The sequence below is a fragment of the Cherax quadricarinatus genome, chromosome 18, assembly GCF_038502225.1.
Source record: "Cherax quadricarinatus isolate ZL_2023a chromosome 18, ASM3850222v1, whole genome shotgun sequence".
Taxonomy (NCBI): Eukaryota; Metazoa; Arthropoda; class Malacostraca; order Decapoda; family Parastacidae; genus Cherax; species Cherax quadricarinatus.
In genome coordinates, this window is record NC_091309.1 from 4,720,531 (window position 1) to 4,738,134 (window position 17,604).

Sequence of the window (17,604 nt, forward strand, 5' to 3'; positions counted from 1 at the left end):
AGCAATCGAGCCCCAAAATGTCTACCACGAACACTAAGGCGAATATTTATTATTATTATTATCACACTGGCCGATTCCCACCAAGGCAGGGTGGCCCGAAAAAGAAAAACTTTCACCATCATTCACTCCATCACTGTCTTGCCAGAAGGGTGCTTTACACTACAGTTTTTAAACTGCAACATTAACACCCCTCCTTCAGGCGAAGATATTGCTGTAAAAGTACTTGCAACCCAAGTTTACCCTCACAGTGAACTTGTAATATCCTTCATAAAAATACATTTGCATTGAAGTCACTACACAAGTTAGACTAACTACGAAAAGAAGTTGAAGGATGGTTCCATGGGATTTAGAAGATGGTAAAACCCTCACCAGGCCAAGAGTTAGGCCTAGGAAGTAGTCCTCATGGACTGCCTGAATCTTTCAACCCCCCCCCCATCCCAATCTCTAAATTATGGTCTTACTACTATCTATCAGGCCAACAAAGCCAATGTTAAGGTGTCCCACCAATCTCATTTTCACTGATATGCAGAAGATGGCAATTATACCACAAATAAAAGTTCAACCATTAATGATTTTACTCTCTTCTACACACCCTAACCTGAGCCTCACTATCCTCATAAAAACTCTTTACAGCATTTAGTAACTTACCACCTATTCCATATACTTGCAACATCTGCCACATTGCTCCCCTATCCACTCTATCATGTGTCTTTTCTAAATCCATAAATGCAATAAAAACTTCCCTATCTTTATCTAAATACTGTTCACATATATGCTTCAATGTAAACACTTGATCTACACATCCCCTACCCACTCTGAAACCTCCTTGCTCATCCGCAATCCTACATTCTGTCTTACCTCTAATTCTTTCAATTATAACCCTACCGTACACTTTTCCTGGTATACTCAATAAACTTATTCCTCTATAATTTTTACAATCTCTTTTGTCCCCATTGCTCATTACACTATAATTTGTTCATGATTGTAGCCATGTATAAATGTAAGTAACCATTCTTACAGAATTCATTACCTTTGTAACTTGTGAGCTCATTACCTTTGTACCTAGTTCAGCTATCAAAACTTTGGAATCCAGTCCCTGGACCAATTATGTACCTCTGTAATCTTTTGACTACCGCCCACAGGATGGGTATGGGGTGCATAATAAACATATTAAACTAACACCTTTTCCTTTATATAAAGGGACTAAACATGCTCTCCGCCAATCCCTAGGTACCTTCCCCTCTTTCATACATTTATTAAACAAAAGTACCAACCACTCCAACACTATATCCCCCCCTGCTTTTAACATTTCTGTCATGATCCCATCAGTTCCAGCTGCTTTACCCCCTTTCATTCTACGTAATGCCTCGCGTACCACCCCCACACTTACATTCTGCTCTTCTTCACTCCTAAAAGATGGTATACCTCCCTGACCAGTGCATTAAATTACCGCCTCCCTTTCTTCCTCAACATTTAAAAGTTCCTCAAAATATTCTCGCCATCTACCCAATACCTCCATCTCCCCATCTACTAACTCCCCTACTCTGTTTTTAACTGACAAATCCATATTTTCCCTAGGCTTTCTTAACTTGTTTAACTCACTCCAAAATTTTTTCTTATTTTCATTAAAATTTCTTGACAGTGCCTCTCCCACTCTATCAACTGCTCTCCTTTTGCACTCTCTCACCACTCTCTTCACCTTTCTTTTGCTCTCCATATACTCTGCTCTTCTTATAACACTTCTGCTTTGTAAAAACCTCTCATAAGCTAACTTTTTCTCTTTTATAACACCCTTTACTTCATTCCACCAATCACTCCTCTTTCCACCTGCCCTCACCCTCCTATAACCACAAACTTCTGCCCCACATTCTAATACTGCATTTTTAAAACTATTCCAACCCTCTTCAAACCCCCCCATCCCCACTACTCATCTTTGCACTAGCCCACCTTTCTGCCAACAGTCGCTTATATCTCCCCCGAACTTCCTCCTCCCTTAGCTTATACACTTTCACCTCCCTTTTACTTGTTGTTGCCACCTTCCTCTTTTCCCATCTACCTCTTACTCTAACTGTAGCTACAACTAAATAATGATCCGATATATCAGTTGCCCCTCTATAAACATGTACATCCTGGATCCTACCCATCAACCTTTTATCCACCAATACATAATCTAACAAACTACTTTCATTACGTGCTACATCATACCTTGTATATTTATTTATCCTCTTTTTCATAAAATAGGTATTACTTATTACCAAATCTCTTTCTACACATAGCTCAATTAAAGGCTCCCCATTTACATTTACCCCTGGCACCCCAAATTTACCTACTACTCCCTCCGTAACATTTTTACCCACTTTAGCATTGAAATCCCCAACCACCATTACTCTCACACTTGATTCAAAACTCCCCACGCATTCACTCAACATTTCCCATAAAGGGAAATATTTCGAGAAAGAAGAGTGACCTTGTGAATACGTCATTTAATATTTCGACATTCATTATACTGTGATGACACAAGTGATGACATTTATTTATTTATTTATTAATTTGAACATGATACAGTGAAGTCCAAAGGAATCCAGTTTTTACAGTGCAACATGCCAAAGCCCCTTGTATGCAGAGCATTATGGGCAGGCTTAAAATTAACTTAAGATTAACTAAGCAATGATATATTCAGTGGTAAAAACATTATTGTAAACAGATAACAATTTAGCACAAATGAGTATTACAAAGACAGGTCATATGGTCATTTACTGTGTTGCTGAGCATTCAGTAGAATGGAGTATTCTGTTAAGTAATGTATTTAAAAAAAAAAGTTTGATTGGGTCACAGGTTAGACATTTGTGAGATACAGTTATGAGAAACATTTATGAGATACAATTTATGAGATACAATTATTCCCTATTTATTTAGTTGTGAGTGAGTAAGTGATTTTTGAGAAGAAACTTGAATTTATAAACAGTGTTTCTTTTATATTCACAGGTAAGGAATTCCAGATGTTAGGGCCTTTTATGTGCATTGAGTGTTTGCATAGCGTGAGAGGGACACGAGGAACATCAAATATTATACTTAAGACAGATTTATGCTTTATTGGAGCGTATTTTCCTGGCTGTCACACCATTGTGGGAAACAGCGATGATATTGAAATTAAGCTGTAAGGTTGGTACACTGACTGACAGTATTCATTCTGTTCTCGGAGACAAAACCTTAGTAACCTTGCTTTAAAATGCCAACCTTATTAACTATTACCATTAAATAATGAATGTCACACTCCACACACTTAATACAGGGAGTTAAGAGTGCCACACTCCACACACTTAACACAAGGAGTTAAGAGTGCCACACTCCACACACTTAACACAAGGAGTTAAGAGTGCCACACTCCACACACTTAACACAAGGAGTTAAGAGTGCCACACTCCACACACTTAACACAAGGAGTTAAGAGTGCCACACTCCACACACTTAACACAAGGAGTTAAGAGTGCCACACTCCACACACTTAACACAAGGAGTTAAGAGTGCCACACTCCACACACTTAACACAAGGAGTTAAGAGTGCCACACTCCACACACTTAACACAAGGAGTTAAGAGTGCCACACTCCACACACTTAACACAAGGAGTTAAGAGTACCACACTCCACACACTTAACACAAGGAGTTAAGAGTGCCACACTCCACACACTTAACACAAGGAGTTAAGAGTGCCACACTCCACACACTTAACACAGGGAGTTAAGAGTGCCACACTCAACACACTAAACACAAGGAGTTAAGATTGTCACACTCAACACACTTAACACAGTGAGTTAAGAGTGCCACACTCAACACACTTAACACAGTGAGTTAAGAGTGCCACACTCCACACACTTAACACAGGGAGTTAAGAGTGCCACACTCCACACACTTAACACAGGGAGTTAAGAGCGCCACACTCAACACACTAAACACAGGGAGTTAAGATTGTCACACTCAACACACTTAACACAGGGAGTTAAGAGTGCCACACTTAACACAGGGAGTTAAGAGTGCCACACTCCACACACTTAAGACAGGAAGCTTGAGTATCACACTCCACACACTTAACACAGGAAGCTTGAGTGTCACACTCCACACACTTAACACAGGGAGTTAAGAGTGTCACACTCAACACACTTAACATAGGGAGTTAAGAGTGCCACACTCAACACACTTATCACAGTGAGTTAAAGAGTGCCACACTCAACATACTTAACACGGAGTTAAGAGCACCACACTAAACACTCCTAACACAGTTAAGAGTGCCACACTCCACACACTTAACACAGGGAGTTAAGAGTGCCACACTCTACACACTTAACACAGGAAGCCTGAGTGTCACACTCCACACATTTAACACAGGAAGTCTGAGTGTCACACTCCACACACCTAACACGGAAGTTTGAGTGTCACACTCCATACACTTAAGAACATAAGAACATAAGAAAGAAGGAACACTGCAACAGGCCTAGTGACCCATGCGGAGCAGATCCATATCCCCCCCATATTAGACCAAAGATCCCCCCCCCCCAGATTAGCCCAATGACCCACCCAGACTGGTCATCTCCACTCAAGGATGGAGCACTGCACCAGACCCAGCAGCACAAGCTAGTCAGGTCCAACTCCACACCCACTCATGTATTTATCTAACCTATTTTTAAAACTACACGTTTTAGCCTGAATAACTGTACTTGGGAGTTTGTTCCACTCATCCACAACTCTATTACCAAACCAGTGCTTTCCTATATCCTTCCTGAATCTGAATTTTTCCAACTTGAAACCATTGCTGCGAGTCCTGTCTTGGCTGGAAATTTTCAGCACGCTATTTACATCCCCTTTAATTATTCCTGCTTTCCATTTATACACTTCGATCATATCCCCCCTAATTCTACGCCTTTCGAGAGAGTGCAGATTTAGGGCCCTCAGTCTATCCTCATAGGGAAGATTCCTGATACATGGGATCATGGCAATATAAACACAAATGCAGTATAATGTGATCCTTTATTGACTACGTTTCGCCCACACAGTGGGCTTTTTCAAGTCACAAACAGAACTACCTGGGGTGGAAGGAACGCGAGTATTTATAGTCCGGCTGAGGTCAGGTGAAGAATGCTGCATCTGATGATGTACCGAGTTGGGTTGTAGAGTCTAAAACTTGGGTAGCTTGGAAAGGAGACTGGACAAGTTTGTGAGCAGACCTTCTACAGTGTTCTTATGTGGGATAGCGATGAAGAAGTTTCTTGGCAAGTGGTTCAGCTATGTTATAGAAGCCACTATTCTGGTTGAAGTTGTCGGATATAGAAATAAGTGATGATTCCAGGATTCTTCGGTATTGGGTGTTGTCTTCTGTGGCGATAAGTCTTGAGTTCCTGTAGTTTATCAAGTGGTTGTGTGAATTACGGTGTTGTACGCAGGCATTCCTTGTGTCGTCAGACCTGCTTGCGTATTGGTGTTCTGAAATACGTGTTTGGAGGTCCCTTGATGTTTCGCCCACGTATAACTTGTTGCAGTCATTACAAGGGATTATGTATACCCCTGCAGAGGATGGAGGCTTGTCCTGCCTACTACTGGTGATGTCCTTGATGGTCGTGGTTGTGGAGGTAGATACTTGGAATGATGTTTTGGCAAAGATGTTGGAAACATGTTTGGCAATGGAGTTGGTGGGAAGGACTATGTATCTCTTCTCGGCAGTGTCTTCTCTGGGTGTGTTGAAGATGTTTAGTGCTCGCCGTCTGCAGTCTCTGATGAAGTGACGAGGATAGTGGAGTTTGGAAAATACCTGTTCAATTATAGTGCATTCTTCCTCAAGGAACTCGTTGCTGCAGATTCTGAGTGCACGCAGGAAGAAGCCTATAATTACACCACGTTTGGTTTTGGTGTCGTGGTGAGAGTAGAAGTGGAGAAGATCGTTTTGGTTGGTGGGTTTTCGATAGACTTTAAAACGAAGTTCGTGGTCAGCTTTGCAGAGTAGAACATCAAGGAAAGGAAGAGTGTTGTCGACCTCTTCTTCAAGTGTGAACTGGATTGAAGGCTCGACCTGGTTGAGCTTGTCTTGGAGAGCTTGAACGTTGAAGCGTTTAGGAGTTATGAGGAGAATGTCGTCAACATAACGGAGCCAGGTGACAGACGAAGGAATAATGGTGGAGAAACGTTCGGCTTCTAGATGTTCCATGTATAGGTTCGCTAGGACTGCACTGAGTGGCGAACCCATGGGTAGTCCAAAAGTCTGCTGAAAGAGGTGATTTTCAAAAGAGAAACACGTAAAGCCAACACATAGTTCAACCAGGTCGATGAAGTCGCTGGCTGGAATGGGAAGATCAAGTGAATCGTCAATTTTCTTGCGCAAGAGATCGATGGCTTGTTTAGTAGGTACTTTAGTGAATAGGGAAGTCACGTCAAGGCTGGAAAGTTTCTTGTTCCTGATGTTGATGTTGCGAATGCGATTGAGAAGATCACCTGAGTGTTTGAGATGTGCTGGACTGATAGTGCCCAAGAGTTTCGAGAGGTGTTTGGCGAGAATTCCTGAGAGCTTGTGGGGAGCACTGCCTATTCCCGAGGATATGGGCCTCAGTGGGATACCAGGCTTGTGAGTCTTTGGCAGGCCGTACATTCTGGCAGGTCTGGGGTTGCTGGGCATGGTGTGCAGAAGTTTCTTCCCTTGTTCTGAGCTCCTCAGAATGCGGCGAGTCCTTTGAAGAAAAGTTTTAGTAAGGTTGTCCACTTGGTTAGTTGTGAGAGGTTTGTAGGTATCTGGGTCATTAAGTAGATTGAGCATTTTGTTCCTGTAATCGTCAGTGTTCATGATGACAACACCACCTCCTTTATCAGCGGTGGTGACCCTGATGGTCGTGTCTTCTGCTAAACCTTTGAGTGCATTGATGTAACGTCGGGGTATGACTGGGGAGCTGCGTGTTGAGATGGCTGCTGAGATGATGCCTTGAAGATAGCCTTTTTGGAAGTCGGAGTCGGAGTCGATCTTCTCCACTTCTACTCTCACCACGACACCAAAACCAAACGTGGTGTAATTATAGGCTTCTTCCTGCGTGCACTCAGAATCTGCAGCAACGAGTTCCTTGAGGAAGAATGCACTATAATTGAACAGGTATTTTCCAAACTCCACTATCCTCGTCACTTCATCAGAGACTGCAGACGGCGAGCACTAAACATCTTCAACACACCCAGAGAAGACACTGCCGAGAAGAGATACATAGTCCTTCCCACCAACTCCATTGCCAAACATGTTTCCAACATCTTTGCCAAAACATCATTCCAAGTATCTACCTCCACAACCACGACCATCAAGGACATCACCAGTAGTAGGCAGGACAAGCCTCCATCCTCTGCAGGGGTATACATAATCCCTTGTAATGACTGCAACAAGTTATACGTGGGCGAAACATCAAGGGACCTCCAAACACGTATTTCAGAACACCAATACGCAAGCAGGTCTGACGACACAAGGAATGCCTGCGTACAACACCGTAATTCACACAACCACTTGATAAACTACAGAAACTCAAGACTTATCGCCACAGAAGACAACACCCAATACCGAAGAATCCTGGAATCATCACTTATTTCTATATCCGACAACTTCAACCAGAATAGTGGCTTCTATAACATAGCTGAACCACTTGCCAAGAAACTTCTTCATCGCTATCCCACATAAGAACACTGTAGAAGGTCTGCTCACAAACTTGTCCAGTCTCCTTTCCAAGCTACCCAAGTTTTTAGACTCTACAACCCAACTCGGTACATCATCAGATGCAGCATTCTTCACCTGACCTCAGCCGGACTATAAATACTCGCGTTCCTTCCACCCCAGGTAGTTCTGTTTGTGACTTGAAAAAGCCCACTGTGTGGGCGAAACGTAGTCAATAAAGGATCACATTATACTGCATTTGTGTTTATATTGCCATTGTGTCGGTATTTTATACCATTTATTTCCATACATGGGATCATCTTTGTCATCCTCCTCTGTACGTTTTCCAAAGCATTTATATCCATTCTGTAATACGGTGACAAGAACTGAGCAGCATAGTCTAAATGAGGCCTAACCAAGGATATATAGAGTTGAAGAACAACCTGAGGACTTCTATTATTTATACTTCTAGATATGAAGCCAAGAATTCTGTTAGCTTTATTGCGAACACTAATGCACTGTTGTCTTGGTTTTAGATTACTGCTAACCGGAACTCCTAAATCCTTTTCGCAATCAGTAGTATTAAGATCTACATTATTTAGTTTATATGTGGCATGGTTATTAACTGTCCAACATTTAGAACTTTGCATTTGTCAATATTAAACTGCATCTGCCACTTCTCTGACCATTGTATCAGTCTATTCAAATCATCCTGGAGTGCTCTAGTGTCCTCATTAGAATGAATTGGACGGCCTATTTTGGTGTCATCAGCAAATTTGCTTATGTCGCTATTTATTCCCTCATCTATGTCGTTTATGTAAATTGTGAACAACAACGGGCCCAACACTGACCTCGTAGGAACACCGCTTGTGACGTGCCCCCATTCTGATTTCTCCCCATTTATGCAAACTCTCTGCTGTTTATTTGTCAGCCATGCCTCTACCCAGGAAAAAAATTTTCCTCCTATTCCGTGTGCCTTAAGTTTCCTCAATAGCCTCTGGTGTGGAACTCTATCGAAAGCCTTACTGAAGTCCATATACGCAATATCATATTCATTACCATGATCTACCTTCTCAAACACTTTAGTGAAGAAAGTTAGTAGATCCGTAAGACAGGAACACCCCTTTGTAAAACCGTGTTGAGATTCATTAATCAATCTGTGCCTGTCAAGATGGCTACGAATTGCTTCGGAAATCTGAGTGTCCCACTCCACACACCTAACACAGGAAGCTTGAGTGTTACACTCCACACGCTTAACACAGAGAGTTAAGAGTGTCACACTCAACACACTTAACACAGTGAGCTAAGAGTGCTACACTCCACACACTTAATACAGGGAGTTAAGAGTGCCACACTTAACACAGGGAGTTAAGAGTGCCACACTCAACACACTTAACACAGTGAGTTAAGAGTGCCATACTTAACACAGGGAGTTAGAAGTGCCACACTCAACAAACTTAACACAGGGAGTTAAGAGTGCCACAATCCACACACTTAACACAGGGAGTTAAGAGTGCACAGGGAGTTAAGAGTGCCACACTCAACACACTTAACACAGTGAGTTAAGAGTGCCATACTTAACACAGGGAGTTAGAAGTGCCACACTCAACACACTTAACACAGGGAGTTAAGAGTGCCACACTCCACACACTTAACACAGGGAGTTAAGAGTGCCACAATCCACACACTTAACACAGGGAGTTAAGAGTGCCACACTCCACACACTTAACACAGGGAGTTAAGAGTGCCACACTCAACACACTTAACACAGTGAGTTAAGAGTGCCATACTTAACACAGGGAGTTAGAAGTGCCACACTCAACACACTTAACACAGGGAGTTAAGAGTGCCACACTCCACACACTTAACACAGGGAGTTAAGAGTGCCACACTCAACACACTTAACACAGTGAGTTAAGAGTGCCATACTTAACACAGGGAGTTAGAAGTGCCACACTCAACACTTAACACAGGGAGTTAAGAGTGCCACACTCAACACACTTAACACAGGGAGTTAAGAGTGCCACATTCCACACACTTAACACAGGGAGTTAAGAGTGCCACACTCAACACACTTAACACAGGGAGTTAAGAGTGCCACACTCCACACACTTAACACAGGGAGTTAAGAGTGCCACACTCTACACACTTAACACAGGGAGTTAAGAGTGCCACACTCAACACACTTAACACAGGGAGTTAAGAGTGCCACACTCCACACACTTAACACAGGGAGTTAAGAGTGCCACACTCAACACACTTAACACAGGGAGTTAACACAGGGAGTTAAGAGTGCCACACTCCACACACACACAGGGAGTTAAGAGTGCCACACTCCACACACTTAACACAGTGAGTTAAGAGTGCCACACTCCACACACTTAACACAGTGAGTTAAGAGTGCCACACTCCACACACTTAACACAGGGAGTTAAGAGTGCCACACTCCACACACTTAACACAGGGAGTTAAGAGTGCCACACTCCACACACTTAACACAGGGAGTTAAGAGTGCCACACTCCACACACTTAACACAGGGAGTTAAGAGTGCCACACTCCACACACTTAACACAGGGAGTTAAGAGTGCCACACTCCACATGTTGAACATATCATTGATATGCTGATCACTAACATTTATGTGCAATTCAAGTTCTTTGTAGAGACTTGCTGTGACTAATAATGGAAGTCATTAATTCCTGTTCTAACTCCTCACAAGTGTCTTGGCAATCAGAGTTCCACTGAAATTTTACATTCTTGACAATCAGGTATGCCAATGGGAAGAAATTTGTGCAAAATCTTCAATAAATTGACGGTAAAATTATACATTCTATAGGCTGTTCTTACTTGTCTTTACTTTATATTATGTATACACAAATGATACATGTTCTTTTGACTGATAATGTATCCCCGAACACCAAACATTTTCTTCAGACTACCTATGTATACCAGAACATTATACATGTTTCACACTGAATATGAATATTATCTTAGTACACCATGCATTTCACACTGCCTATGTATCCTAGAACACAACAAGTGTTTCACACTGCCTATGTATCCTAGAACACAACAAGTGTTTCACACTGCCTATGTATCCTAGAACACAACAAGTGTTTCACACTGCCTATGTATCCTAGAACACAACAAATGTTTCACACTGCCTATGTATCCTAGAACACAACAAATGTTTCACACTGCCTATGTATCCTAGAACACAACAAGTGTTTCACACTGCCTATGTATCCTAGAACACAACAAGTGTTTCACACTGCCTATGTATCCTAGAACACAACAAATGTTTCACACTGCCTATGTATCCTAGAACACAACAAATGTTTCACACTGCCTATGTATCCTAGAACACAACAAGTGTTTCACACTGCCTATGTATCCTAGAACACAACAAATGTTTCACACTGCCTATGTATCCTAGAACACAACAAATGTTTCACACGGCCTATGTGTCCTAGAACACAACAAATGTTTCACACTGCCTATGTATCCTAGAACACAACAAATGTTTCACACTGCCTATGTATCCTAGAACACAACAAGTGTTTCACACTGCCTATGTATCCTAGAACACAACAAGTGTTTCACACTGCCTATGTATCCTAGAACACAACAAATGTTTCACACTGCCTATGTATCCTAGAACACAACAAATGTTTCACACTGCCTATGTATCCTAGAACACAACAAGTGTTTCACACTGCCTATGTATCCTAGAACACAACAAATGTTTCACACTGCCTATGTATCCTAGAAGACAACAAGTGTTTCACACTGCCTATGTATCCTAGAAGACAACAAGTGTTTCACACTGCTTATGTATCCTAGAACACAACAAATGTTTCACACTGCCTATGTATCCTAGAACACAACAAATGTTTCACACTGCCTATGTATCCTAGAACACAACAAATGTTTCACACTGCCTATGTATCCTAGAACACAACAAATGTTTCACACTGCCTATGTATCCTAGAACACAACAAATGTTTCACACTGCCTATGTATCCTAGAACACAACAAATTTTTCACACTGCCTATGTATCCTAGAACACAACAAATGTTTCACACTGCCTATGTATCCTAGAACACAACAAATGTTTCACACTGCCTATGTATCCTAGAACACAACAAATGTTTCACACTGCCTATGTATCCTAGAACACAACAAATGTTTCACACTGCCTATGTATCCTAGAACACAACAAATGTTTCACACTGCCTATGTATCCTAGAACACAACAAATGTTTCACACTGCCTATGTATCCTAGAACACAACAAGTGTTTCACACTGCCTATGTATCCTAGAACACAACAAGTGTTTCACACTGCCTATGTATCCTAGAACACAACAAATGTTTCACACTGCCTATGTATCCTAGAACACAACAAATGTTTCACACTGCCTATGTATCCTAGAACACAACAAGTGTTTCACACTGCCTATGTATCCTAGAACACAACAAATGTTTCACACTGCCTATGTATCCTAGAAGACAACAAGTGTTTCACACTGCCTATGTATCCTAGAAGACAACAAGTGTTTCACACTGCTTATGTATCCTAGAACACAACAAATGTTTCACACTGCCTATGTATCCTAGAACACAACAAGTGTTTCACACTGCTTATGTATCCTAGAACACAACAAATGTTTCACACTGCCTATGTATCCTAGAACACAACAAGTGTTTCACACTGCCTATGTATCCTAGAACACAACAAGTGTTTCACACTGCTTATGTATCCTAGAACACAACAAATGTTTCACACTGCCTATGTATCCTAGAACACAACAAATGTTTCACACTGCCTATGTATCCTAGAACACAACAAGTGTTTCACACTGCTTATGTATCCTAGAACACAACAAATGTTTCACACTGCCTATGTATCCTAGAACACAACAAATGTTTCACACTGCTTATGTATCCTAGAACACAACAAATGTTTCACACTGCCTATGTATCCTAGAACACAACAAATGTTTCACACTGCCTATGTATCCTAGAACACAACAAGTGTTTCACACTGCTTATGTATCCTAGAACACAACAAATGTTTCACACTGCCTATGTATCCTAGAACACAACAAATGTTTCACACTGCCTATGTATCCTAGAACACAACAAGTGTTTCACACTGCCTATGTATCCTAGAACACAACAAGTGTTTCACACTGCCTATGTATCCTAGAACACAACAAATGTTTCACACTGCCTATGTATCCTAGAACACAACAAGTGTTTCACACTGCCTATGTATCCTAGAAGACAACAAGTGTTTCACACTGCCTATGTATCCTAGAACACAACAAGTGTTTCACACTGCCTATGTATCCTAGAACACAACAAATGTTTCACACTGCCTATGTATCCTAGAACACAACAAGTGTTTCACACTGCCTATGTATCCTAGAACACAACAAGTGTTTCACACTGCCTATGTATCCTAGAACACAACAAGTGTTTCACACTGCCTATGTATCCTAGAACACAACAAGTGTTTCACACTGCCTATGTATCCTAGAACACAACAAGTGTTTCACACTGCCTATGTATCCTAGAACACAACAAATGTTTCACACTGCCTATGTATCCTAGAACACAACAAATGTTTCACACTGCCTATGTATCCTAGAACACAACAAGTGTTTCACACTGCCTATGTATCCTAGAACACAACAAGTGTTTCACACTGCCTATGTATCCTAGAACACAACAAGTGTTTCACACTGCCTATGTATCCTAGAACACAACAAGTGTTTCACACTGCCTATGTATCCTAGAACACAACAAGTGTTTCACACTGCCTATGTATCCTAGAACACAACAAATGTTTCACACTGCCTATGTATCCTAGAACACAACAAATGTTTCACACTGCCTATGTATCCTAGAACACAACAAATGTTTCACACTGCCTATGTATCCTACAACACAACTGTTTCACACTGCCTATGTATCCTAGAACAAATGTTTCACACTACCTATGTATCCTAGAACACAACAAATGTTTCACACTGCCTATGTATCCTAGAAGACAACAAGTGTTTCACACTGCTTATGTATCCTAGAACACGTTTCACACTGTCTATGTGTCCTAGAACACAAGTGTTTCATACAGACTATGTATCCAACAACACAACTGTTTCACACTGCCTATGTATCCTAGAACAAATGTTTCACACTACCTATGTATCTCAGACTATATATATTCTCCTAACTGTAGACTTTTCACGTTTTTGCAACAAGAATGTTCACATCCTTAACCGAGTGTTGCAACCATACCAATCTTTACATCCATATATGGATGTTACAACAACCAAATTAATGTCTCACATCCATACATGACAGCTGAAACAACCAAATGAATGTCACATTCATACATGACAGTCCCAACAAGCCAATGAATTTTTCACATCCATAAATGGGAGTTGCAACAACCAAGTGAATGTTTCACATTCTTAAATGGGAGTTGCAACAACCAAGTGAATGTTTCACATTCTTAAATGGGAGTTGCAACAACCAAGTGAATGTTTCACATCCTTAAATGGGAGTTGCAACAACCAAGTGAATGTTTCACATTCTTAAATGGGAGTTGCAACAACCAAGTGAATGCTTCACATTCTTAAATGGGAGTTGCAACAACCAAGTGAATGTTTCACATTCTTAAATGGGAGTTGCAACAACCAAGTGAATGCTTCACATCCATAAATGGATTGCTGGTCTTTTTTGTCTCACAAATACGCTGGATAACAGGTATATCTTGCTACTTCTACTTACACGTAGGTCACACAACGCAGGCATGTACGTGCATACATATACATACACACATCTAGGTTTTTTCTTCTTTTTCTTAATAGCTCTATTTCTCGTTTTTTTTTTCTATTGTCCATGGGGAAGTGGAAAAGAATCTTTCCTCCGTAAGCCATGCGTGTTGTATGAGGCAACTAAAATGTCGGGAGCAATGGGCTAGTAACCCCTTCTCCTGTGCACACTAAAAATGAGAAGAAGAAAAACTTTATAAAACTGGGATGCTTGAATGTGCGTGGATGTAGTGCGGATGATAAGAAAGAGATGATTGTTGATGTTATGAATGAAAAGAAGTTGGATGTCCTGGCCCTAAGCTGAAGGGGGTAGGCGAGTTTCAGTGGGGAGAAATAAATGGGATTACGTCAGGAGTATCTGAGAGTTAGAGCTAAGGAAGGGGTAGCAATAATGTTGAAGGACCAGTTATGGAAGGAGAAGTGGGAATGTAAATGTGTAAATTCAAGGATTATGTGGATTAAAATAAGGGTTGGATGTGAAAAGTGGGTCAGAGAGGAGTGTAGAGGAGAGAGAGAGATTTTGGGAGATGTTAAGCGAATGTATAGGGACTTTTGAACCAAGTGAGAGAGTAATTGTGGTAGGGGACCTAAATGCTGAAGTTGGAGAAACATGTGGTAGGCAAGTTTGGGGTGCCAGGTGTAAATGATAATGGGAGCCCTTTGATTGAACTGTGTATAGAAAGGGGTTTAGTTATAGGTAATATGTATTTAAAAAAAAAAGATAAATAAGTATACAAGATATGATGTAGGGCGTAATGACAGTAGTCTGTTGGGCTATGTATTGGTAGATAAAAGACTGTTGAGTAGACTTCAGGATGTACATGTTTATAGAGGGGCCACCGATATATCAGATCATTCTAGTTGTAGCTACAGTAAGGGTAAAAGGTAGATGGGATACAAGAAAAATAGAAGCAGCAAGTAAGAGAGAGGTGAAGGTGTATAAACTAAAAGAGGAGGAAGTTAAGGTAAAATATAAACAACTATTGGAGGATAGATGGGCTAGTGAGAGTGTAGGCAATGGGGTCGAAGATGTATCGGGTAGGTTTAAGAATGTAGTGTTAGAGTGTTCAGCAGAAGTTCGTGGTTACAGGAAAGTAGGTGCAGGAGGGAAGAAGAGCGATTGGTGGAATGATGATGTAAAGAGAGTAGTAAGGGAGAAAAAGTTAGCATACAAGAGCTTTTTACAAAGTAGAAGTGATGCAAGGAGGGAAGAGTATATTGAGAAAAAGAGAGGTTAAGAGAGTGGTGAAGCAATCAAAAAAGAGACCAAATGAGAGAGTGGGTGAGATGTTATCAACAAATTTTGTTGAAAATAAGAAAAAGTTTTGGAGTGAGATAAATAAGTTGAGGAAGCCTAGGGAACACATGGATTTGACAGTTAAAAATAGGAGAGGAGAGTTATTAAATGGAGAGTTAGAGGTATCGAGAAGATGGAGGGAATATTTTGAGGAATTGTTAAATGTTGATGAAGATAGAGAAGTTGTGATTTCGTGTATAGGGCAAGGAGAAATAACATCTTGTAGGAGTGAGGATGAGCCAGTTGTGAGTGTGGGGGAAGTTCGTGAGACAGTGGGTAGAATGAAAGGGGGTAAGGCAGCTGGGATTGATGGGATAAAGATAGAAATGTTAAAAGCAGGTGGGGATATAGTTTTGGAGTGGTTGGTGTTATTATTTAATAAATGTATGGAACAGGGTAAGGTACCTAGGGACTGGCAGAGAACATGCATAGTTTTTTGGTATAAAGGCAAAGGGAATAAAAAAGAGTGCAAAAACTACAGGGAAATAAGTAGTATACCTGGTAAAGTGTATGGTAGAGTTATTATTGAAAGAATTAAGAGTAAGACGGAGAGTAGGATAGCAGATGAACAAGGAGGCTTTAGGAAAGGTAGGGGGTGTGTGGACCAAGTGTTTACACTGAAACATATAGGTGAACAGTATTTAGATAAGTGTAAAGAGGTTTTAGTGGCATTTATGGATTTGGAAAAGGTATATGACAGGGTGGATAGGGGGCAATGTGGCAGATATTACTGGAGTATGGTATAGCAGTGAAGAGTTTTTACAAGGATAGTGACGCTCAGGTTAGAGTATGTAGGAGAGAGGGAGATTATTTCCCAGTGGGCCTATCTTGTCCCTGATCTTACTTCTGTATACCTGAAAGAATCCTTTTGGGTTAGTCTTCGAGTTGCAAGAGAATCGAAGACTAACCCAAAAGGATTCTTTCAGGTATACAGAAGTAAGATCAGGGACAAGATAGGCCCACTCAAAAGTTCCTCGGGTCAGCTCACTGACAGTGATAAGGAAATGTGTAGAATTTTTAACACATACTTCCTCTCAGTTTTTACACAGGAGGATACCAGCGATATTCCAGTAATGATAAATTATGTAGAACAGGACGATAATAAACTGTGTACTATTAGGGTCACAAGTGACATGGTCCTTAGGCAAATAGATAAATTAAAACCTAACAAATCCCCAGGCCCTGATGAACTGTATGCAAGGGTTCTAAAGGAATGTAAAGAGGAGCTTAGCACACCTTTGGCTAATCTTTTCAACATATCACTACAAACTGGCATGGTGCCAGATAAGTGGAAAATGGCAAATGTGATACCTATTTTCAAAACAGGTGACAGGTCCTTAGCTTCGAACTATAGACCAATAAGCCTAACCTCCATAGTGGGAAAATTTATGGAATCAATAATTGCCGAGGCAGTTCGTAGCCACCTTGAAAAGCATAAATTAATCAACGAATCTCAGCATGGTTTTACAAAGGGGCGTTCCTGCCTTACGAATTTATTAACTTTTTTCACTAAGGTATTTGAGGAGGTAGATCATGGTAATGAATATGATATTGTGTATATGGACTTCAGTAAGGCTTTTGACAGGGTCCCACATCAGAGACTATTGAGGAAAATTAAAGCACATGGAATAGGAGGAGAAATTTTTTCCTGGATAGAGGCATGGTTGACAAATAGGCAGCAGAGAGTTTGCATAAATGGGGAGAAATCAGAGTGGGGAAGTGTCACGAGCGGTGTTCCACAGGGGTCAGTGTTGGGCCCCCTGCTGTTCACAATCTACATAAACGACATAGATGAGGG

The 17,604-nt window shown here is 41.0% G+C and overlaps 1 protein-coding gene across 2 annotated transcripts in view; it reads right to left on the bottom strand.

The window, feature by feature from the left end:
* Positions 1–17,604, bottom strand: part of LOC128689536 (receptor-type tyrosine-protein phosphatase kappa-like) — a 169,723-nt gene that overhangs the window by 111,058 nt on the left and 41,061 nt on the right. The gene's annotated exons all lie outside the window — the stretch shown is intronic.